Source organism: Rattus norvegicus, chromosome 17 (assembly GCF_036323735.1).
Source record: "Rattus norvegicus strain BN/NHsdMcwi chromosome 17, GRCr8, whole genome shotgun sequence".
NCBI classification, from domain to species: domain Eukaryota; kingdom Metazoa; phylum Chordata; class Mammalia; order Rodentia; family Muridae; genus Rattus; species Rattus norvegicus.
In genome coordinates this window covers 13,299,881-13,324,892 of record NC_086035.1, presented here as the reverse complement: position 1 = coordinate 13,324,892, position 25,012 = coordinate 13,299,881, and the positions used below count along the sequence as shown (strand labels likewise).

Below are 25,012 nucleotides of genomic sequence, written 5' to 3'. Positions count from 1 at the left end.
GGTGACCCACATGTGTACTACCATATCTAGCTAGGGAAAGTTCTTCACCTTTCCCACCTCCTTTCAGGATATGGGAGCTTGGTGTAAACCATCCCTATGGCACAGCCTCTCAAAAAGAGGAGTGCTGAACCAACAGCGATAGCCTCTGGCTCCATTCAGACCCACCAGGTCAGAAATCTGGGTCTAAACAAGGTCTGCAGGGGTTTCTCTGCAGACAAAGGCTTGAGCATAACTGGCCTGGAATTGCATCTGCCTTCCTCATTCCTTTCTTCAGCTTCTGTCCTGTGCCTTGAGGGATTACTTTTTGTTTGTTTGTTTTTGTTTTTGTTTTGTTTTTGGACATCAACAGAGAACAGCTCTGTGCAAAGCTATAAGACAATGCAGTCCCTGCCTTGCAGCCCCATGGCTTCTGGGAAAGCAAACAGTGGTCAGTCCCTCACAGTGTGGGGTTAGGGCTGCAGCTCAAGCAGAGCTGACACAGGTGGAACCTTCAGAGGCAGGACGCACTTCCCAACACCTGCTACACTCCGGGCTTCTGAGGAGGGGTGCTTAACCATAGCTGTTTCTTTCCCCAGTTCCCTGCAGGTTCTGTGAAGTACCCTGAAGGTCCCAATTCACACCTGGACAGTTTTAGGGAGGAGCCATGGGGGAGTGCAGAGGATGTGATGTTTGAGCAGAGGTCTGAAGTGATCAGGGCAAGGCAGAGCTGGTCAGAGGCAGTGAGCCTGTTTCCCATCAGCCCCGTGATGAGACAGGAAGGTGAACAGTCTGCAGTGCACCATCCGGTGAAGCACTTTCCAATTGTGAGTCTGGAAGGGGCACTTCGTGGGGCTTCTTACCCAATGCAGGTGTTCACAGGAGACTTGGTGTGAATGCAGGCTAACTTTCCCAGGTATCTAGCCAATGTTGGCCATGAGTCTCAACTCATGTCCAAAGATTGCTGATACATATAGAGCACTTGATAAGCTCGGTGTATCTCATACCAACGTTCAGAGTTCTAAAAACCTACACAGGAAAAACGAGCTTTGAGGGCTGTGATACCAGGCAGGGGTTAGAGCCACCGGCTTTCAAATTTCTGAGCACAGCAGAGTGTCTGTGACACGTGTTGGGGGCCCTCTACCTCCCAGGACTCCCATTATGTGAGTCAAAAGAAGATCTAAGCCAGTGCAACAGTACACACCATTAACCCCAGCACTCAGTAGACTTCAGATCTCTGAGGCTCAAGGCCACCCTGGTTTCCGAGTCCCAGAGCAGGCAGGGCTGCAGAGTGAGATCCCAAGAACCTACCTTTCTTCTCTCTGGATCTTTTTGGCGTGTGAATATGGACATCGTGCATGTGAATGTGTGCACCTATGTGTGAGGTATGTACGTGTGTGCGTGCACATGAGTGCACACCAGCAGTAGATGACAAGTGCCTCCTGTAATTGTTCTGAAACTCTTTTTTTAAAAGATTTGTTTATTTATTATATATAAGTACACTGTAGCTGTCTTCAGACACACCAGAAGAGGGCATCAGATCTCATTACAGATGGTTGTGAGCCACCATGTGGTTGCTGGGATTTGAACTCAGAACCTCTGGAAAAACACTCAGTGCTCTTAACCGCTGAGCCATCTCTCCAGCCCATTCTGAAACTCTTAACTCATCAATTAGGCTGGGATGACTGGTTGGCAAGCTCCAGGAATCCCATGTCTACCAAGTACTGGGGTTATGGGTACACATGCCCTTGCGCCCAGATTTGTATGTGGACGGTGGGGATCTGAACTCAGATCCTCATGTCTTTATGGTCTATTGTTTTCCTCACTGCTGTGACAAAATACTCAATGAGAGCTACTTAAGGATGAGGAAAGCGTCCATGTTGGCTTATGATTTGAATGCAAAGTGCGTGCATGTACATGCGTGCATGCGTGCATGCATGTGCTTGCTTGCATTCGTGCACTGTGAAACAGCTCACAAGGCGTCCACCCTCTGGAAGTGCAGGGCGAGCATGCTGCTGCCCAGCCTTCTATTCTGTTCTCTTCTTCATTCAGCCTGGCACACCACCCCAGGAAATGGTGCCACCCACATTTAGGGTGATTCTTCCACCTCGATTAACCCAGTCTACAAATTCCTTCACAGACCCGTTCAGAACCCTGTCTTGTCAATGTATTTTTTTTTTCTTTAGAAAATGGAGTTGGTAATATCAACCACCACACAGGCAAGATATTTTGTGCACAGAACTGTATTATCTTCAGCCCTGAGGGCTCCACGAAGAGAGCACGAAGGAAAAGGTGGGGGTCACATGTCGTGGAGCCCTCCCGTGGTGAGTGGGGGCTGCCTGTAACCTTTCGAGGCTGCAGGGCAGCTGGGTCTGGATTGTTAATACTTGTGAGCTTCAAGGTTTACATGTAGCCGTGTGGGGCGGACTTGGCCCCCACACACCGTCAGAACTTGACAGCATAAACAGCAGAATGACCCATTTCCTGGATACTCCCTCCCTGCCCGATCCAGATTCAGCAACAGTGCAGCCACCTGGCTGCTCCCAGAGGCTTCCTTCAGCTTTATGGCCCATCTAGTCACAGCAGCTCCATCCTCGGAGTTGAAAACTGCTTTCCCTCACGTGACCCAGTCCAGCGGTAGTCTGTACTCTGGACCTTCCTGCCTTTGGTGACAATTAGGCTAGAATTAGAATGTAAGCAGCTGCCTCTCAAAACCCAACGTTAATAATTCTCCAGGGTGGATGGAAGCCAGGCTCTGCATCCCCAGGAGGGGTGACTTCAGGTTAGACAACCGACCAAATGGGGCAGAGAGCCTGCGGGAGCATCTGGCCCTTGGCAGGGTTTCTGTGTGCTTTGCTCCTGTCTTTCCTGGAATATTGTCACCATGGCAAGGGCCTTTGCAGCTTCTGGGAAGATAGCAGAGGTTTCCTGGTATCATCTGCCTGCAGGAAATAGTCAAGACTGGATATTGGGATGCTGCGGCTAGATCTCGCCCTTCCTGGGATCTGACCCCTGAGAAGAACAGGACAGCTGTACTCTTCAGCAAGGGAGGTGCAGGGGTGGGGGGCGGGGCTTTCAGGAATGTCTTGGTAGCAGCCTTGCAGTCGGGCAAATGGGCCTTTTATACTAGAAGCTCATGCACCCGCAATAGCTCCCCATGAGCAGGACCCTCTAGTTGATGAAAGCCTTGCAGGCATCCTAAGGGAAGTCCTTTGGCCTCTTGACTCTGGCAGGTAGAAGTTTGAATTGCTGTGGGGTCAGCCTGGGGCTGCTGCCAAGAGCTCCTATCTGTTGTGTATTCTTGTTCTCCACCTGGCTCTCTGTGGCCTCTTGACTCTTGTCTATTTCCTGTTCCTGCTAGCCTGAGGGATAAGCCTCCATGTGGCCCCTCCTTGAGCTCCAGGGATGCCATTTGGAGCTGAGCAAAGCGGCTGGGTTGCAGAGGAACTACAGGAAGTGCTGCCGCCCCCCCCCCCCCGTGGTGTCCCCACAGGAAGAGACTGAGGCCTTGGCTTATGGTTGTAATTGTGCAGTATCTGTATCCACTGTCACTGCCTGGGAGTCATCTTTGAGGCTAAGGGACAGCTGTCTCTGGGGCCCGTGAGGACAAGGAGAGGCCGAGAGATCCTTAGAGGGGAGTGAAGGTGATGTCTTAATCCCTGTTCTCCTGTGATGAAAAAGACACCGTGACCAAGGTAACTCTTACAAAAGAAAGCGTCCAGTTGGGGGGCTTGCTTGTATTTGCAATGTTTAGTTCATTCTCAGCATGTCAGGAAGCATGGTGGCATAGAGGCAGGCATGGTGCTGGAGATGGAGTTGAGAGCTACATTCTGATCTGCAGTCAGATAGGGAGACACTGGGCTTGGTACCGGGCTTTTTGAAACCTCAAAGTCCATCCCCAGTGACACACTTCCTCCAACAAGGTCACACCCCCTAATTCTTTCAAATAGTGCCCTGCCCTGGTGACTAAACATTCAAATAGATGAGTCTAGGGAGCCATTCTTATTCAAACCACCACAGATAGACACTGAAGGGAAGCAAGGGCTGGGGGGTAGGTGGGAAGCACAACCCTTAAGACCTTCTGTAATGATTCCAGGAAAGATCCCCATGAGCCACAGAATGGAGAGAGCTGGCAGGGAGAGGCAGCCCTGGAGTGTGTGAAGAATATGACTCTGTAGGATGATATTTGCATCCAGTAAGATGGAGGTCCCATGGCCCTAGAAAGTTCCTTGTTTCCAGAAATCAAGACTGGAGGGCAGAGTCCTGGAAGCATCTTAAATTCTGATGTGTCTTCTCAAACACAGAGAAGGACGAATGGCTGTTCGCATAGCATGTGGTCTTGGGTACAGGAACAGATGACTGTCCATGGGGTCCTCCTCTGAAATGTCTATGCAGCGAGCCCCTCTCTGCACATAGATGTTAGGACGGAGGGAGGGCAAGGCCATCTCCAGTGTTGGGAAGAATTTTCCCAGTAAGGAACTGAGAATATTCGCTTCAAGGCATAGCCTCATTCCTGCTTTCTGCCTGGTCTCTTCCTTTGGCATTTTAGAGCGCAAGGGCAGGTGTCAGGTGTGAGGGCAGGTGTCAGGTGTGAGGGCAGGTGTCAGGTGCTAGGGCAGGTGGCAGGTGAAAGGTCATCAGAGATTGAAAGTGAAGCACTAGCTTCTATCTTCACTAGGATAATTACTTTCCTATATACTGATGAACGGACAATGAACATGAGGTATAATTTACACAGTAGAATACTATCCAGCTGTTAAAGATATATGAAATCATGATCATTCTCAGATAAACGGAGGGGGCTTGAAACACTCATTCTGGGTGAGCTAACTCGGACTCATAAAGTCAATTGACACAAGTTTTCTCTCATAGCTTAGGGTATCCAGATCTGTGTGTTTCCTTTGGAATACCCATAGAGATCAGGGAATTAGTAAAGGGACATGGGAATGTGTGTGCTGCAAGGGAGGGGAGATAGGACAAAGTGGTATAAAGGTTAAGGGGGAATAACGGGACAGGAAGAGTTCAATTGAGGTGGGGATGGGAAAGCAGGGTACGGGTGGAAATATGGGGAGTAATAGATCTCACTAAAGACATTTAGAAAAGGCCATATGGAAACCTACCCATTACTGTAAATGCCTATTTAAAGACAGACAGACAGACAGACAGACAGACACACACACACACACACACACACACACACGCACCCCACCGAGAGAGAGAGAGAGAGAGAGAGAGAGAGAGAGAGAGAGAGAGAGAGGGATGAAGAAAGAGAGAGGGAGAAAGAGAGAGGGAGAAAGAGAGAGGGAGAGAGTTAGTTTTCCTATAACAAAGTGACAAGGACCCTACTGAACACTACAGGCTAACAGATGAAAAGGCCAGTGTCAGGAATGGGTTACCATGTTGACTAGTAAAGTCCCATAGTCTCCCAAATATAACGGGCTAACTGCCAAAGCTATTCACTGTGCTCCAGAACTCGAGGGTAAGACGTTATTGCTGAAGGTGTCACATATTTGACTCACAGAACATGGAGCTACCAAGCTGGTAGATCTGGAAGCTTCATCCCTACCCCCTTAGCCTTCACAGTGCCGGAAGCTGCTATGCACACTGCCAGAGAAGAAAAGTAATTATCGAGCATTCCCAGCCGTGAACCCTGCAAGCTCTAATAATTGTTTGCCCAGAAGGACATGCCGGCTGGTACAGTAGTGGCATGAGCGTCATGGGAGTAACCAACTATTGTCCGATTAGATTCAAGTCCTGCTCTACGAGATGAAACCCATATCTGGCAACATTGTGGGGCCAAGAACCTGTGGCCAGGTATGTCATGAGCTCTGGGGAAAATTGACTACTATTATTCTGCTAATGGACTGCTTTCTAATGCCTTATCTTTATACCCATAGATTAATGGACCACTCAACCCTCATCAGAGAAGCTTTTATTGCAGTGGATGGTGATTTACATAGAGATCCACAACTGGTCAAGGCGCAGAGACGGGAATACTCAGCCATAAGTGGGACATCTGTATCATGTCCCATCCTCCTAAGGCTCTGGGGTCATTAGGGATGAAGGATGGGGGAGAGTGTAAGGCGGTGGGTGACTACAGGGAAACAACATGTTTCAGACACAACAAGGCAAGTGTACTTACAGATTCATAGTTGGTGTGACAACATGCACAAGACCTTGGGAAACTCAAGCCAGACCAAACTCCAGCATGGAGGGAAGTGGAAGGCATGAAGTCCCATCCCTAGGCAAGAAGCTACTGAACTTCTGGGAGAAGGAGAGTTGGTGTTCTTTAAGGGTGTAGACCCTGATACATTGACCATTCCAGTGGAAGGCCACACAGCTAAGAGTCTACAGTTGGTGTGAGAAATCATTCCTGACCTCTCTTGCTTCCTACTCATCAAGTCAGTTTCTCAGTCTGAGGAACATACTAGAGTGTGTCAGTCAACCTTGGCTCTCTAACTCGGTTCTCTTCCTTATTCCTCTGAGCCAATCCTGGGCTTCTCTGCCGGTGACAGTAAGCCCTGGAGCCCGAGGCGTGCACAGGCACCGACCGTCCCTCTCCTTCTAAAGAGCTACAGCCTTCTTGGGTGGCAGTGACTGTGGCTTGGCAGGCAACCTTGTCCATGGACACTCCTACTCTATTTCTGAGCCATGTGTTGGTGGCAGGTGCTGTATGTGTCCAGCTGTTTTCTCTTGCAGTGGAAACCACATTAGAACTGTGCCCTTATTTACTTAAGGGCTTCAAGAGCAAGGTGTGCGGAATCCCTCTCTAGGGACGCGATCCCGTGTGTTCAGCATCTGTCTTCCTGCTTGAAGAGGAAGCCCAGCCAGACTCTGAGGGGAGAGCTGGAGGATGAGCGACAGCTTTCTATCTGCTGATTACTAATCCCTTCACAGGGTATAGAGTGCTCTTGGTGGGACAGGATTTGGTGGGGAGTGACCTTAGTCTCATTTGCCTGAGCACACTTGTATTACCAGGATGTGCCGATAGCTGGCTCTCCATTGCTGAGCTCAGACCATCTCTGGACAGCTCTGTTGCACTAAGAAAAGCCTCAGCAAAGAAGAACCTGCCCAGGTGTTTAAGGCTAGCCTGCCTTTGGGACCCTAACTCTGAGTATTCCCCATTGCAGTCTGCTGCTGGGGGAGGACAGTTGTGGGATCACGGGAAGTATTCACAAGGGACTCCTCCAGACTTCAAGAAGGGAGACGCTTGGGTGGTTACTGTGTTCTGTATGCAAGTCAGGGACTATGCATTAATTCTATTAGGACATGCTTGTGACTGTCAAAAGCTGTGTGTGACCTCCAGAGACGGCAGGAATGCCGGATGGAGGTGCCAGTTCTGTGCCTCCGAACCTTGACGACACAACGATTCATCCCTCCGAGCTGAGGTCCTGATGTCACTTCCCCTAAGTGATTCCCAAGTGTCTTCAGACTTGACAGATAAATGCACTGGCTTCTAGGACAGGCAGGTATCAGAGAAAAGCCCACCGGCTGCTGGAATCCCAGCCTGTGGAGGATTAAGGGAGAGGATCACGAGTTCAAGGCCAGCTTGGATACATATTGAAAGACTGTCTAAAACAGGTAGGCTCCTGTTTGATGGCCTTTGGGCCAGTCCGTAGCAGACCCTTTCTTGGTTTGCTTGGGGACAGGAGAGTTGAGTTTTACTTGACCACTAAAAATACCCAAGGGGAAGGCATGGTGGTGTGTTCATTTGGATTCTGTTCTCTTCTTGCTAAGAATTCAACACAAGGCAGCATAATATAGCATGAAGCCAAGCACAGTAACACAGCTTAACATAGCACTCAGTGGTATAACACCACACCATACCACACCACAAACCACAACACGGCTCCATGCAGTCCAACAAGCATGGTATGACGCAGCACTAACTCTATGCATTACTAATAATTGAACACATCACCCTTAACGCCACACACCCGTGCATACCTGCGCATGGAGAGACAGATGCGAAAATATTATCTGAGCTAAGAGGTCAAGAAGCCATGCTCCATAGGGGAGATAGAAAGGTGGTCTCTCCCTGGGGGAAAGTCTTGGTAGAGAAGCTTTGGACACTGGTGGATAAGGTGCCAGCCATGTGGGTGGAGCTTTGCCACAGTGGCCGAGATGGTCAACTGCATTCCATGGAGGATGTTCTGGGCTGTACAGAGATAGGCTTCCATGAAGGGGATGATTACGGAGCATGGAAAAGGTAAGTTTGGAGAAACTAAAGGAAAACCATCGCAGAAGGAGGCACTGGCTCGGGCTGGCTGATGTCTCCCCAGGGTGGCCCCCCTGCCTGGTGGTGCCCTGGGTTCTGGCCGCTTGTGCTGAAGCTCAGTTCTTCACCTTCTGTCTTGCTTCCCGTTGTCCACATCTGTCTTCCTTGAGGAGAGAGATCCCTCACCTGCTGTGGGGGGGGGGGGGGATACTCTTTAGGAGTATCTCTCTCTTAGGGTTTTCTCTTAGGAGTTGAGGTTCTTTTCTGGCTAGGAGCCTCTCTACCCAGGATACAGGAGTGACTTCAGGGTGTCATGGGAACCTCAAGGGTCCCAGCCAATGGTGGCATCTCGGCTCTGTCTAGATGCTCACAGGAGCTCTAAGTTGGCTCATGGCCTGGGCTCTCAGTGCCCTGTATTCAGAAATGGCTGGCTTCCCCATTCTGCACGGCTACCAGCTGCACTTCCATACTCTCAGAAGACCCCTGGCCCCCAGTGACCAAGTCCAAAGGCCTTTCATTTCTACCCTGGTGCATTTTGCAGGACCCTGAGCCCTGAGCCCAGACCTCTGATGAGCCTCTAGGAGCCTGAAGCAGGCCTCTGCTTTTCTGCACCCCATTGACATGCAAGTTCTGCCTCTGAGGGTCTTGGGTAGGTCCTGGCATGTCACTCCTGTTTAAGGCTCTCTTTGAGGAGGAGTGGGTTTAGAAGTCTTGACAAGTTGTCACACGCCAGATGTGTGTCGCATACCAGCTCTCAAGCACAGGCAAATACCTGTGTCCCAAAACCAGGGGTTAACGAGCCTTTATACAATGAGCTACTGGGAAGCCCCAACTAATGAACATGCAGCTGGTACCCGGAATCTCTAAACATCCTGCCTTCTGGGCTTTCAAGGTGCCAACAGAGGCTGCTATCTAACATGGAGGTCACAGGGGAACTCTGCTACCCTGGCCCTTGGCTTTCCTGTGCAAAGCCTACAGTTTTCTTTCCAACTTCCCTCGGGGCTATTTTTGGGATCTTGTTTTTGAAGTTTGGAGTTCATGGTGGCTTACTAGAAAGGACAGTCAGCTGGAGTGATCTGTCCTGCGCTCCATGGTGTGTGCTGGATGGAGCTGAAGGGATCCAGGGTTCCCAGCGGGACTCAGTGCCAGGGCTAGGGAATGTCACCAGTAGCCAGTTCTGAGGTGACAGCACCTGCACCCTAATTCCTCCCAATAGTCTGTGGCATGCAGCCCCTGGAAGGGACACAGACAATCAGGCTCTGTGTAGATGGGAGTTGGAGCAGGGGGATTGTGTAGAGCTTGCCTTGCTGGCAGGACCTTTTCATGGGTGCTTTGGGCCTAGTCTTCCAAGTCTGGGCTGGTCTGTCTTTCTCAACACCAGAGCGCCGTGACTACATGGACGGCTGGAGCCACCTCTCAGAGTGTAAGAATCAGAGGACATACGTGTCTAGTCTGTTCCTGTGGGTCCAAGGGCTGAACCCAAGGGTCTCAGAATGCAACAAGAGAAACCAGGCCTTCTGCAGTATCAGGCACGGCCTATGCTATGCCTGCACAAGGTGGCTTCACCTCACAGAGGGTCCCACTGTCGTGGGTGTGGTGTGGTTAGGCAGGAAGCCCAGCTGGTGTGTCCCTGGAATAGGCGTTGGCTTCTCAGAACGACATGGAGCTGAGCAAATGATACTGGTTGTGTCCCCGGGTCCTGCCTCTTCCTGTTCCCTGGATTCCCTCGACCCCCACTTCTGTCCCCTAGACATGCTTGCACAGCTTTGGACCTCAGTATCCTCATCTTTAAAATAGGAGCGTTTTCCTCTTCAGTGCTTCCTCAAGGGCCCCAAGGCGGTGAATTGAGCGAGTGCCTTAGGCTTCTTTGGAGACCAAATAACCTTCCATCTTGTGGAAGCTTCAGGAATGAGGGCACAGCTACGATGAACATGAAGAAATTCTGCCCCAATCTAGTGAAGTGAGTGTGCGGGCCCCTGAGAGCAAATTTTTAGCTCTGTCTGGATGCTGACCTGAGGCATGCATTTCCAGAAAAATCAAGCGTTGACCTTGGCAGGTGAGATCACTTGGGTTTGTTTTATCTTCCCAGAATCCCCAGAGCTGGTTGTCACCCCCACTTCTCTAGAACACGCTGCTGTGGCAGATCCTGCCTACCCCGTGCCCTCCTCTCTAACCTGCAAATACCTGGTATCTCCCTGAGGGACACCCACTGAAGCCACTTTACTTAGCAAATGGTTATTCATTAGCAGAATGCACGAGGGAGAGACGCTGCCAGCATGTCCACATATGGGGACACGAAGCTCCTCACTGTCACTGTACTCTAGGGCCACATCTCTCAGGAACATTCTGAATGGAAGCACCGCCTTCAACCCTCCACCTCTGGGCACAGCAGAGAGTAAAATAATGTGGAAGCAGGCTGCTCGGAAGTCAGTACTAGGGGTGGGAAGATGGCTCAGCAGGTGATGTGCCAACAAGCGGGCAAACATGAGAATTTGAGTTCCTAGAACTTTTAAAAGGCCTGGCAAGTGGCTCGTGCCTTTAATCCCATTATTAAAGAGGCAGAGACAGTTGGACTTCTGGGCCTAACCAACCAGTCTAATCAAATTGACGAGGTTCGGGTCGGCGAGAGACGCTATTTCCAAAAACAAGGTGGACGGTGTCCTGAAAAACTGAACCCTGAGGATGACCAACTGCTCCACACAGTGAGCTGGCCCTGGCTAAACGCTTGCTGGGGCCTCTCAGCAGAAGGCCTGGGTGCCCACACTTGCTAATTAAATGAAAGAACAAACCAGAAGCCAGACATTCATGTTTGGGCATGTCCTGTTTCATATCCTGTTTGTGCTGGTCCCCAAGTCTGGACGCACATGACCCTGTTTCCTGGCCTCTGACTGCTAATCTTCTGCGAGGACATGAACATGACCTCCCTCACCTCTGGTCTGTTTGGATTTACACTGTGGTTGAAGCCTGCATTGATCCATGAGGCATTGGAGCCCATAGCAGCCGGGGAGTTCTTCCCTGACCAGGAGTCTCATTTCTTGCTAGAATTGGTTTCTCCTCTGCAAGTCCCAGATCAGTTGACTGCAATTTGTAGAGACACTGAGGGACCACTGCAGGCCCAAGGTGATGTCTTCTAAGTGTCAAGCACTTAACTAGGAAATCCCATGTCTCCCGAGGCTGGGAGTCCCAGCACCCTGAGGCTTCAGAGGAAGGCTCTGGGATTTGGCGATTGATTTTTTCCCCCAAACTCTGTGTATGAATTTAAGGAACAGAATGGACAGAACAGATGTATATTAAAAGGGAGTTTATTAGATTGACTGACAGGGTAGAGGCCAGATGGGCCAACAGTGGCTGCTTGTATGCTTCGAGAGCCGGAGAACCAGGCAGTTGTGCGTGCCTCCATAGTCTTAAGTCTGGGACTGAAGGTCTGGAGCTGTAGTTCTCAACCTTCCTGATTTGGTGGGGTGCGACCCCTTACTACAGTTCCTCACGTCGTGGTGACCTGCAACCACGAAATTCCGTTGCCACTTCAAAGATGTATTTTTGCTAGTTATGAATCATAATGTAAACTTTGGAGGTGCAGGATATCTGATATGTAGCTCCCAGAGGGGTCGCGACCCACAGGTTGAGAACCATCGGTCTAGCGGGTTCCTAGAGCGTTGTCGGTCTTCAGTCCACGTTGGAAGGCCTGGGAAGCAGTGTTCTGGTGATGGTGACCCAGCGACAGAATGGACACCTTCACCACATAGTGAAGGCATGTAGGCAGACAGCCGTACATGGTCCTCAGACCTCTTTCTCTAGGGACTGCCGGAGGGTACCGCCTACTCTGAGGGAGGAGCTTCTCCCCTTAGCCAATCCTTGCTGGGAACGCCTTCACAGTCCTGCTTAGAGACTAGCTGATTCCTGATTCCAATCAAGTTATCAAACAAAATGGTTATGCTTTGAAGGAGAAATCCCCAGGGGCTCATGGGCTTGAAAACTTGACCCACAGTCGGGTGGCGCTGTTTCGGGGGGAAGTTATAGAACTTTAGGAGGGGCAGCCTTTTGGAGGAAGTAGGCCTTGAAGATTTATAGCATAGCCCCACTTCCTGCCCCCTAGTCCCTGTCAGACAGCTCCTAGCTCCTGCCATCATCGACACACTTTCCCCACCAAACTGCAATCTACCGGGACCGCTGGAACCAGAAACTAAGATCAAGCCTCCTTCCTCAAGTCGCTTTGGGTCATGGCGTTTTTATCACAGGGACCTCGCAGGACTGAAGTATTAGAGAGATAGTGACTCCAGGGTCACCCAGGGACAGGAAAGTGACCAGTGTGTCGGGGACATTCGGGCCAATGGGCTTCTGTTCTGCTATGATAGCATGGTGGGGACTAATGGATAAGATAGCATCGTTTAGGGGACAGACTTGGTTGACAACAAACCTGTGGGTCAGCTTACCATGGAATATGTGGGGACCCCAAAGTATTCATGAAGAACAGCTAGTGGTGAAGAGAGAAGAAGAATAAACACAGGAAAACAGATCCATCATCAGGAGCATGAGGTGGGGGAGAGGCAAACCTACGATGCCTTCCAGTGAGGGATCCCAGCTGACTCTCCCTGCAGTGCATCCAAATCCCTTCCTCACTTATGTAAGACTGAGAACCAAGGCAAGCCTCACTCCTCACCTGAATGAATGTTAACCCCAGGATTTCTCTTTCCATCTTTTGTGTAGGAACCTCTTGCTTCCACCCTCCCCGACCCCGACATCTCCACAGCTGTTAATTTCTTCTTTCCCTCCCTCTCCTGCTCTCCCCACATCTGTCCTCTCCCTTTGTCCCTCTCCTCTCCCCTCTGTGCGTTCTATTTCTCTGTCCCTCTCCTCCTTCCCCGCCCCCCCATCTCTTTACTTCTCAGCCTCCTTCCATTTTAAGGCCAACTTCTTCCCCCTAGGGACTGCTTTCAGACCCATGGGCATGAGAGAGGAAAAAGGAAGGCTCCTGCCTCAGCTCTCAGTACTCTCAGCCTGAGGTTGATAAAACACACACTGTGCACGTTCTGGTTGGTCAGGAGTTCTCTGAAGAGAGCCCACTCCTTTCTCTCCAGCATGGCCTGTTTGGTAGGTCACCTGTGTGGGGTTTAGTTTTCGACCCCACAGGTTGGAAGTAGGTACAGTGCCTCGGGGGAGGGACCCCTTCCATCCTCTCATTGTCCAAGCCTCCAGTGTCTCACTCCACTCTGTCTGTCCCTTCTCCCCTCTGTCCGACAGCCAAGAACATGGTGTGCAGAGCAGTGTTCTTAGCACTTGGCTCTGAAGTAAAAGGCAGGCTCTGCCTACGCTCAAAACAGCCCATCTACTGAGTTCCAGGATAGACCCTCAGCTTGTATTTCTCACCTAGGGAGACATGGTGACCTTGCTGATGGGGACACATTTCCCCTCAGCCGACACATCTGGGTGGTACTATGTGCCACCTAATATTTTACACTGAAATCTCGGCCCTCAAGAGCTTAGAATGTGTTTGGGGATATGGACCTTTGAGAGGAGGTAAGGTCAAAGTGAGGGCTGGAGGGCTGGCCAGACTGTCCTGAAGGAGAGGAGATTAGCCCAGGCTCTCAGAGGGACAGTCCTATGAGGACATGGAGTCTTCTCCGAGGGAACCAGTCATGCTGACGTCTTGATGCCAGACTTCCAGCTCACATCTGCAGGGATTTCTGGCCTGGTCGTCTCACCCAGAAGGCTCCTGCCTTTGGTGATGCTTTCTGTCTGCTAACCTTTCTCCGTACGTGGGCAGGAGCAGGGAGCTCCTTCCTGAGACTTGAACTTGCAGTGGCCTTTTCTGTGGTGGAGCTGGACTCTCCTCTCTGTTCATCCTAACTCAGAGTCGGCCCTATTATACTTACTATCAAGATCCCTTACGGCAGACCCAGTCCCCAACCTCACACCCCAGTTTAACAGTCACCCACAGATATTCCTTGACAGCCTAGCTTGTTACCCGGGTATTGCTTCTTTCTTTAAAAATCAGTTGCTTTGGAAGGATGGAAGATATTGCTAGAGGAGTGTGCATGGAAAATTCAGCCTTCTGGCCTTGCTGCTACAGGGGCATGACTGTATGTTTTGTAGAAAATGCTTCAGTACTTTTGGGCTGATCTCCTTATAGCACTCAGTCCAGTCTAGAGATGGGATTGGGGTTTATCAACCTCCAAGAGTTGAGGGCAAAGGATCTATTTTCTACCCAGCTTCAAGAGGATTCAGGGAGGAACTTGGAGTCACAGGTTTCAAAACCCATAGCCCAGATGAGACACTTTGCCTTCTGTTTCTATGCTGTGCTAAGAAGAAAGTGAGGAGACTGTCAGAAAGAGGAGAATGCCATCTATAAGGTTGGGGGCTCTGCAGCATAGAAGGCCTTAGGCTCTAGAGGAGATCTGATGGAGGGTGGTCCTTGTTAGCTTTAAATCAACTTGGCACAGCCTTAAGCCACCTGAGAGGAAAGCCTTAAGACTGATGAATTGCTCAGATCAGACGGGGCTGTGGCCATGTCTATAAGGGGTCATCTTGATTGTTCATTGATGCAGGAGGTCTCAGTCCACTAAGGGCAGCACCATCCCTATGCAGAAGACCCTGGGCTGTATAGGAAAGCTAGCTAAATATTGGCCAGTGAAAGAGTCAGAAAGGACATTTCTGCTTGAGTTCCTGCCCTGACTTTTCTCAGTGATAGACAATGACCTGGAAGTGTAAGCCAAATAAACCCTTCTCTCCATGAAACAGCTTTTGTTCAGACTGTTACATCATAGCAAAAAAAAAAAACAAAAACAAAAACAAAAAAAAAAAACAAAAAACAAAAAACAAAACAAAAAAAAACAAAAAAAAACAAAAAAAAACAAAAAAAAAACAAAAACAAAAAACAAACAAAACAAAACAAAACAAAAATGTATTCCAAGGAAAGAACTCAAGGAAAGAGCAGAGAAAAGACAATGAGGGGTCAGCTAGGCGAGCCAGGGGGCTGGAGTGAGAACCAGCTTCCCCTGTGCTATGCACGTGCCCAGAGTGTTATCCTGAAATCTAATGACTGTGTGGCAAAGTGGGCAGATGCTATGATTCGGAAGGACGAGAGCTATTATCAGCACGAAGTTGGGGAGCAGGGTGTGAGACATTCCGGGGGAAGATATGAATGTGTCCATGGATCCATTGGATCTGATTCCAAAGTGCTGTCGCAGGGTAGAGAGTGAAGAGGAATGGGCAGGTCTAGGTAACTGGCTCTGGAGGGTGAGTCAAGAACGGAGCTCTGTGGAGAGGCATGGAGCCACGGGGAATGATATGCACTGGAAGTCGGCTGAGAGAGTGGTCACCACACCGTGCTGGGGTTCGGTGGAGAGGTTTGGGATTTGGGCTAGAGGAGATAGTCGGAAGGCCAGCGCTGTCCTTGGCTGTGACAGCCATCTGGCTTCACATTAGCCTTCCCTGCTTAGGGGTTGGGGGTGTAAGTATTTGGAGATACCCGTGACACCAAGCTGGGAAGCTCCCAGGCAGAGCAACAGGCTCTAGGTAGGTGCGCAAGGTACAAATGTCAGTGTTTTCAGGCTTTGGGGTCCGATGGCACCAAGCACACCCTGGTCAAGCCCTATATCTGTTGCAGGCTCCGCTTGGCTTCTTACCCTCAAAAGGCCAATTAAAGAGAAAAGAAGCAACTCGGGGATGGGGTGGGGTTAGGAAGTTGGCAAAGAACTAGTCATGTAAGCGAGGCCATTCCTTAGCACCCCTGTAAAAAGCCAGGCATCAACTGTCATCTCAGAGTTGCAGGATGGAGATCGGGGAGTAGAAACAGAACCCTCCGGGTCCTTCTGACCAGCCAGGCGAGCATGGCATCCTAGTGAAAGACCCTGTCCCCAAAGATAAAGTGTCTGGCTTCTGAGGAATGATAGCCAAAAGTTGCTCTCTGGCTTCCACACGTGCATGTGCACACATGCCAACGCCCATGTACACAGACAAGCACACCTGCCTACATGCACACACAGAAAATAAGCAAAGGATGTAACAGACACATCTCCTCCCACCTGCTGCATGGCTGTACTGCTCAGCAGTTTTGCATTCTGCCATGTCCCTCCCAGGCATTCCAGGGAGGCCGGCTGTCAGCCACAGTGGTCTGTGTCCAGCCATTCTCTGGTCCCTGTCTGTCACCCTTGCACCCCGTCTTCCATAGTTCCTTCTCTGCAGAGGTGCTCAAGCTGGAGCAGGATCCGCATCTCTTGCAAGCTCCCGATGATGACTCAGTCTGCTGGGCCCAGTGGCTCTGGGTGGAACCAGAGGTTGATCTCTCTGTAGGGTTCCAGGCATTATTGATGGTGTGGTCAGGGCTGCCATTTTGATACCACCCACAGATCAGAGCAGGGCAAATTCATGAGGGGAGCGGTATGGGCATGCTTGTGGGTAGCCTCTGCCCTCCCTCCCCTGTGTTGCTGTAACCGAGGACCACACACTGGGTAACTTGAAAGGCAATAGCAATGCATTCTCCTGTTCTCTTCTGGTTGTAGGGCCAGGTGGCTGAAGGCTGGGCCTCCACAGGGCTGCAGGGCCCCAACTCCGACTGCAGATACAGTCTCCTAGAGAGCTGTGGTCAGTCACGCTTATATGCATGACTCAGTCTACATGTAGCTTGAAGCCTCCTGGGAAACTGGGCAAACCGGCCAATCTACCACCACTCATGGCTAGGAGAATGAGAGGGACTTGGTTTCTCTATTTCCTCCGGAGCCCTAGCAACCATCGTACCTCCCTGAGTTGGGTCCTGGTTCGGTTTCAGCCTCTAGGATACAGACCAGGACTGCACCGCACAGAGCGGTGTGGGCTGCACACAACATCTCCTCCTCCACCCCATCAGCATCTTGGGGCTTCTGAGAAGAGGGCTGAAAGGACCTTGAAGAAAGCATTAGAGCTCCTTTCTTGGGAGCTCAAGGGGTGAAGAGTATATACATCCACAGCCCTGCCCTGAGCACTCACGGGCCTGAGGGCTAGAGCACAAGGTGAAGGGGTAATGGATCTAATAACCCAGTGAGCTGTGTTCCATCTCTTGCCTTGGTCACTGTGTTAGTCTTGAGTAAGGGCTGCCATTACCAAATACCTGAGGTCGAATGTGACCCACAGCAGGGATTTACCATGGTAGAGGGAGGTACTGATGGAATGAGGGAAGGAGGGAGGGACATACAGAAAGAGGGAGGGGAGGATTGGCCAAGTAGTCAGATCCAGTATAAATATACAATGGGATGGTGAAGCCGGAAAGTTAAGTTGCTCTCACGCTCCTTGGAACGCTTGAATCTTGCTAAACCCATGATGGACTGAGGCCTGGAGAACCTGTAGTCTGGCTTCCGGTCTGACATCCTCCACCCTAGTTCCATCTCTGTTCCCTGTCATGAGGAACCTCGCGAGCACATCCATGCTTTCTTCATATTTTGGTGTTCCTTAGCCACTCAGTGAGCCACTGTTGGGCATGCCCACTGTGACAGAGGACTGGGAAAGACCGGATCAGGCCAGATGCACTCATGAGGATGACAGTGGAGTGCCTAGTTGGAAGGATGGGGTAGTATAGCTGTGAACACATACACACCTCCAGGAGCGCCATCATACGTGTCCTTGCCACAAGCCCTCGGCATGCTTTTCTTAGCATGTGAGGGAGGGTGGATAGCACGTATGTTCCTCTGCATTTCATGTGTGCACAGGAGAGTCAGTTTATAACCTCCACATGACATGGGCCCTTCAGTACCTGATTGAGACATGGCTTAGAAACCTTAGAGAGCCAACTTCCCAAAGAAGTAGGTAGAATGCTAAACAGGAAAAGATGTCTCTAGAAAGGACCTTGCAGGACATCCTCAGACCAAGACAGGTAGAGAAGGGCATGTTTGAAGTGTCCCAGGTGCTGCTCTCTGCGGGTGTCAGTTCCCTAGAGCAGGCGGGAGGATCCTCCTAGTCCCCGAGGCCTCCCCTGCTCTCACAGGAAAAATGAAACTATTTTCTTAGGGTCTTAGGAGATGATGAGGCTGTAGGGGAGAGCGTTGCTCCCTTAAGTAAGGGCTCTGAGGAAGGAGAGCTGTGGGAATAGCAGCCCTTGAATGCCTCAGCAACTCTCTCTCTCTCTCTCTCTCTCTCTCTCTCTCTCTCTCTCTCTCTCAAAGTGGTTCATAGCTTTGGGGCTCTGAGTGGTGTAGAAGTCTCTCAGCCTCCACTCGTGACGCACAGGTCCTTCTGTGCTATGTGAAATATTTTAAGACAGCCGCTCAGAGGGAGTCCAAATTGAGTCAAGATGGTAGCTTGAGGAAGAGGTCCGCAGGCTTAATACAGGCTGCTCTCTGCATGTGTATCACCAAGGGAAGCTATGCCTCAAAGCTCTGGTGTAGAGAAAGTGTCCACAGACAGGTTCTGAGGACAGGTCACCTCTTGCTCTCATGTAGCAGTGACAGAGCCTCTGATGTAGATTGTTCTGGCCAACAGAGGCCTGGCATACCGCAGGGACAGGGGACTGCTGGGTAGCAGCATGGAGTAGATTCTCCCGGTCGGGTCACCTCTGAGATATGTGAGATTTGACTTATCCACTGGTTTTCTATGCATGAACTCAGTCCTCCAGGTTGCTGGAGAGGAGATCTGGGGACCTTGGTATTTGAGACGCTAAGGGTCCTAGTTGGTGGGTGACTGCTCTTCAAAGACAGAAATTAATCTGGGGGCTGGGGGTGGGGCAGGTTGCAGAACTAGATTTCCGTAAAGATGGTGGTCTGAACTGACGTTACTGGATCCTGGGAGCTCCTCTCTGGAGGGAGGCTGCGGCTGCCTATTCAGGGATGTTGGCGTGATTCTGAAGAAGGGCAGGCTTCCCGGGTGTGACTTCCTACCCTCTGAGCAGCAGATACGGGAGGAATGCGAGCTCGAGACAAGAGGAGCCTGTCGTGTCTGTGCAACGTGTGCGAGGGAGCCTATTTCCTTGTAAGAGCATCTGCAGATCCAAACTCTTCCATCCCCTTGTGTGTGCCAACAAATGCCCTGGATTCTGATCATAAGATCGTGAGCGGACACGGAGGAAGGTTTGGAGGTGGCTTCCACTCCAGGGTCAGCTGTCTTCCAGTCATGGGGCTGGGATGACTGATAGCTCTTGGTTTCTCGGCACACCCACAAGTCCATGCGGTTGTGACGCATAGGTGTTTTGACCACTGACACATCCAACACATCATGAAGAAGGGGGGAAAACAGAGACTCGTTGGAGTCTCTGGGTCTAACCCATGTCTTCTCTCCTGTCAATTCTGTGTCTGGGCAGACAATACAGTCAATTTTCCTGGCTGTTTCTTAATGACTACAATTTTAAAAGAATTTATTTCTGCGATGGTTTCTGTATCTGTATATATATTTGTGTGTATGTGTGTGTGTGTGTGTGTGTGTGTGTGTGTGTGTGTGTGTGTACATGCACAGAGGCCAGAAGAAGGAAGGCATTGTGTCTCTCAGAGCTGGAGTTACAAGTGTTCACCAACCTTATTACATGGGGATTGGGGATCCCAACGCTGCTGTTCCTCTGATTGGGCATCAAGTGCTCTAAGCCACCTGTCCGGTCCTAATGATTACATATCAGTGACAGCGATTCAGAAGGAGGGGTTGGTTCTCTAGGAGGAGGCTTTGCCTTAAACTCTCTGCCTGTAACAGCATTAACACATGATCAATTTGGATTGTGAGTGACATCTGATCAGCCTTTAATAAGATAGTGCTACAGGGCAGTGATGTGGTCTGAATATTGAAATGTTTCCCCACAGGCACATGTGTTTGGACACGTGGTCCCCAGCTGGTGGTTCTGTTTGGGGGAGGTTGTGGAACCTTTTGAAGGTGGAGCCTCTCTGAAGGAAGTGAGTCGCTCTGGGTGGGCCCTGGGATTTTACAAACCAGTTCCACTTCCTGCCCTGTCTCTGTTTCCTGGTCTGTCAAGATATGAGCAAACGACCTCCTGCTTCTCCTGAAAAACACTCCCCCGCCCCCAAGCGCAGTGATCAAAAAACTCCTCGAACCAGCAGCCAAAAGGGAGCCCTCCTCCCCCTGAGTTGTGTTTTATCGGGGGATTGATTGGAACAGTGAGGTGGAAACGGATGAAGTATAGTAACACCTGCATTGCTTGGCCACTGCATTTAAACTAAGTCCCAAGATGTCACACATCCCCATCAGGCCTAGATGGTCAGGCCGGGATCCCGGCTACACCACATCACGCTTCCAAATCCAGCCTTCACCTCAAGCCTTTTGCTTTTCGTATTGGGAGGCTAATTCTCCCCCATTCCTGACCCTGTAGAACTTTTCCACTTCCCGACTGCCTGTCTCTCTTGTTCTGTGATGCACGCTAAGATACCCTCTCAGAAGTCTCTCTCCACCGGGCCTGCTCTGCTGTTCTCTGAGGCATTCAGCATTCCTGGACAGAACACTGTCCTTCCATTGAGCTTGGTTTTGGCTCTCCTCCCCTTTTAGATTACGTCCCTCATCTCTTCCTTCGTCCGGTTGGTGTCTGTCATCTAGAACTATGATTGGCATGCAGCGGGCAAGAGATATTTGTCGTTAGCAAAGAAACAAGGGAGAAACAAAGTCAGCGACCATCCTCACGCCATTGAGTTGTGACGTCATGATCTGAACCCCGGTGCCTGGGTCAGGGTGAGCACTGGCATTTATTGGCTACCGTGCAGCTTCACACTCCTGGGCTTTCAGGTTATTTTCAGGTTATTTCAGGGTTACTTTCTGAAGCGCTTAGTTAGTCTTCCTGGTGGAGAAATCCATCTCGGGTTTCAAAAGGCGCTGGAGTTTCTGAGGTGGGGATCCTGGCACTTTTGACAGCTGAAACTGCAAGCTATGTTTCTCTGAGTGCAGCTGTGTGGAATTGAGCTGGGAGCGCAGCCTGCAACCATGCCCAGCCTGTGAGCCACCAGAGAACGGTGCAGGCAGCAGCCCCCGTGTGTCTTTGTGGTCACAGGATCCTGTATCTCAGAATCCAAGGTTCCTTTTCTGCACCTCATGGGAGAAGCATCTCAAACATGAGCTGGAGACTTTCCAATCGTTGCATTCTTTGGGATCCCCGCAACCCAGTTCTCGATCTCCGTGAGCTTCCCTATTTGGGATGGATCTGGGGACAGGAGTTCCTGCATGCCAGGAGCAGCTGTGTCACGGGGGAAATATTTATCCCATGCGGGTTTAATAATAGAAACCTTGCGCATCCACAGAGCTGGCCGCTAAACTTAGCTGCTGTTCTCACAACTTGCTCCTGGACGATGAGGTCGTCCACCTGGAAGGGGCTGGGGCAGAAGCATCTAGGGAATGCACTTCGGAGCCCCGGAACGCTGCCTGCCAGAGGAGGAGCCAGGGCTTCTTCCCGCTGTGACAGGGCCCACAGCAGAGTTAAAGTAAGCAGATGGCATGGCCCTCTTCACCTTGGTGGAATGAATTTTAATGGTCAAGCTGGAAAATACTTCTCAGGCCCCTCTCCCTCAGATACGTGCCCCAAACAATCTTCAGAGCAAGGTTGAAGGCGTCTCGAGAAGGGAATTAGTTGTGTCATGCAAATACCAGAAGGGTAGTCCATCTGTGTACATCTACAGAGGGCAGTGTGTGTGTGTGTGTGTGTGTGTGTGTGTGTGTGTGTGTGTGAGAGAGAGAGAGAGAGAGAGAGAGACACAGAGAGACAGAGAGACAGAGACAGAGAGACAGAGAGACAGAGAGACAGAGACAGAGAGACAGAGAGACAGAGAGACAGAGACAGAGAGACAGAGACAGAGAGACAGAGAGACAGAGAGACAGAGACAGAGAGACAGAGACAGAGACAGAGAGAGGGAATTTAACTATTTTGTTTCTTCCACTTCACCCAGCCGGAACTTTCAGGAAATTGATGGAATTTGATGGAGCATTTATAAAACACGCCTTCCTCTGCTCTGCAGGATCCTGGGCTTCTCTCACCCCATTTTCCAGGTTTTATATCTGCTCAGCATTCAGAGGTCCCTGTAAGCCAGAACCCATTTGGGTTTCCTTGGCTGGGTCTGTTTGTTGCATGGGGTGGGAGTGTGACTTCTACAGACACAGGGAGGGAAGGTGGCTCACTCTTCCACACCAAGAAAATGAGAACCGGTTTTCCAGCCTGCATCCCTCTGACTCTCAGGAGCATGCTCATGGCTCTGCTTCTACAGGGACCTTCTGGCCAAGGGATCTGGGCAGCCCTGAAGGACCCGTGGCTGGTCTAGACCCATAACAGCAATCCACTGTCAGGACACTGATACTTAGTGCTCTCTTCTTTCTCCTCGCCCTCCTCTTCTTTGTCCTCCTCCTGTCCCTCCTCCTACCCCTTCTCCTTGGCTTTTCGACTGGTCTTTCTGAGGGGTTAAACGTGGGAGCTTCCAAGTTCAATGGGTACCATAGCATCCAGGCCTGGGGTACTGACCTTAAGGGAAGACGCACAAGCAGATGCCATTTGGTATGGGCCTTGGCTTGCAGGAAGCTCACCATTTCGGCTCCTATCTCAAATCTATGGAACTGCTACTTGTGTGGGGATGTTGGTTACTGATTTTTTAAACAGACCCTCTGTACCCGAGGGCAATGGGGAGGAGCCATGTAGCCGAGCTCTCCGTGGCTGGGTAACTCCAGAGTCTCCGGTGTCAAAACTCAGGCCAAGCGTGACCCCTGAGTTTTACTCTTTCCAGTAGAAACCATGAGGTGTTAAGGCTTTGGGTGAGCTTGCGGCTCAGGCGAGCTGGGGAGAAGTGGTAGCATGTACCTGTAGCACTCTCCTGTGGCCTGCTTAGAAATGATGCTTGCCCCACCTCGCCGTCCTTGTCTAGGTACTGGGTAAGAGGAGACAGGGGCTGGAGCACAGTTTTAAAAAGCCATTTCCTTTAGTGTTTTAGAGAAATGTTTAACAGACAAGCTTGCACTAAGGACTCGGGATAGAGACAATGTGACATTCTCCCCAGCAAACATCAGGTCACCAGTGACTTTGACTCTTGTCCTAGGTACACACTGGCTCTGCATGTGCTCACCGGTATGTCTCCCTTACCCTTCCACTCCTTCATAGTAGAAAAAGAATAAAGAGATCCAGGACCTCAACTGGCTTCACCTGATCTGAATGGGGCCTGAGTGCCCATCTCTGTTGCAGGCTGTGACCTGGCCACCCAGAGCCTCTCCTCTCCTGGCTGAGCTAGCCCTCTGAGCCTCAGGAAGGAGGAATGAGTGTTTACCATTCGTCTCCCTGAGAGAACCCATGAACAGGGAACCCTGTCACAAACGAAACCAGAAACATGGAGTGGCATGGAGCGCATAGGAGAAGGCCTTACTTCTCACAACCAGGTGATACCAAGGTCTAGATACCAGGCAGTCCCCATGTGGATGTCAGAAGTGTCTCCTGACGCTGCCGCTCTTCCGACTCTCTGTCTGTACTCATAAGGAGCCATTTTTCTGTCTTTCTTTCCTGTCTCAGTGAAGCTAATCCATGCTCAGACTTGAAACATGGGGAAGAAAAGTAGGGACTGAACACAGAAGGGTCACCTTCCCTCTCCTCCCCTGTCCCCAGGCCCACCCAGGGACAATGTCTTAGAAGGCTTTCTCTGCTGGCCTCCCAGGACCCCATCTCTTCATAACAGTCATGGTTCATCTCTTTCTCTGTGTTTGAAGACACTCATTCTTAGGCTGGAGTGAGATAGCCCAGTTGGTTAAAGTGCTTGCTGTGCAAACATGAGGACCCGAGTTTGGTCCCCAGAACCCATGTGAAAGAGACCAGATGCGGTGAACTTGTACTCTCAGGTCTGGGAAGGCGACCTAGGTGATCGCTGTGGCTCGCCGACAGGTCAGTCTAGCCCACTTGGTACGTTCTAGGCTCCGTGGAAAGACTGTCTCTAAAAGAGAATGGATAGTGGCTGAGGAATGATATCCAGGGCTGATCTCTGGTCTCCACCCTCACGTGCACATATGTGTTCTCTCTCACACACACATGTACACCCTATGAAAACACATACACACACACAGAGAGAGACATGTGTACACAAATAAGACACTATTTTCATTAAATTTTGGAACACAACCCCCCTCATCTATTTGAAGTAACCCTCTTGTATTTCAACCTTGTTCTCACGAGACACACGTTCTGCTGTTTGTGCCTTGAGTGTGTACGGGACCCTGTAGTGCTGACTTGTCTCAATGCACACAGTAATAGAACGCGTATGCTTTTGTGCTTGTTTGTTCTCTTCCTTTCTAAGGAGAGTGTTTCTCCTTTGTGATTTCAGTTACCACTGGCCAACTGAGGGCTGAACATATTAAATGGAAAGTTCTAGAAATGGGGGCTAGAAAAATGGTTTGGTGGTTAAGAGCATTTACTATTCTGGCAGTGAACCTGAGTTCAGTTGCGAGCATCCATATCGGGTGACTTATGACCAACCACTTACAATCCCGGTTCTAGGGGAGCCAATGGTCTCTTCTGGATTCTGTAGACCGGCACATATGTGGCATACACATGTAGACATGGTTAAACATAAAATAAAAATCTGAGAAGAAAAATGTTAGAAATGAAGGGGCCATGTCTTAAACTCCATGCTCTTCTGAGTAGAATGATGGACTCTGACAGGGTCTTATTCTGTTCTGACCAGGATTGGAAACACTCTCTTCCCAGTGATGCCTCACGGCATACACTACCTTCTCTTGCGTACACATAACACTTCTAAAAAAATAAAAGAAAAAAAGAGAGGAAGGTGAGAGGAAGGAAGGGTATGGGGATGTGTGTGTGTGTGTGTGTGTGTGTGTGATGGTTTGTATATGCTTGGCCCAAGAAGTATCACTATTAGAAGTGGCCTTGTTGGAGTGGGTGTGGCCTTG

At 50.4% G+C, this 25,012-nt stretch overlaps 1 long non-coding RNA gene across 2 annotated transcripts; it reads left to right on the top strand.

The window, feature by feature from the left end:
* The first annotated feature begins 3,074 nt into the window (after positions 1–3,074).
* Positions 3,075–7,672, top strand: LOC120097837 (uncharacterized). Of its 2 annotated transcripts, XR_005495646.2 has the most exons (3): positions 3,075–3,671; positions 5,551–5,790; positions 5,874–7,672. It is a non-coding gene; the product is annotated as an uncharacterized LOC120097837 (long non-coding RNA). The 2 variants fall into 2 exon arrangements; XR_010059397.1 differs by having other exon boundaries at positions 3,075–5,790.
* The last annotated feature ends 17,340 nt before the right edge of the window (positions 7,673–25,012 follow it).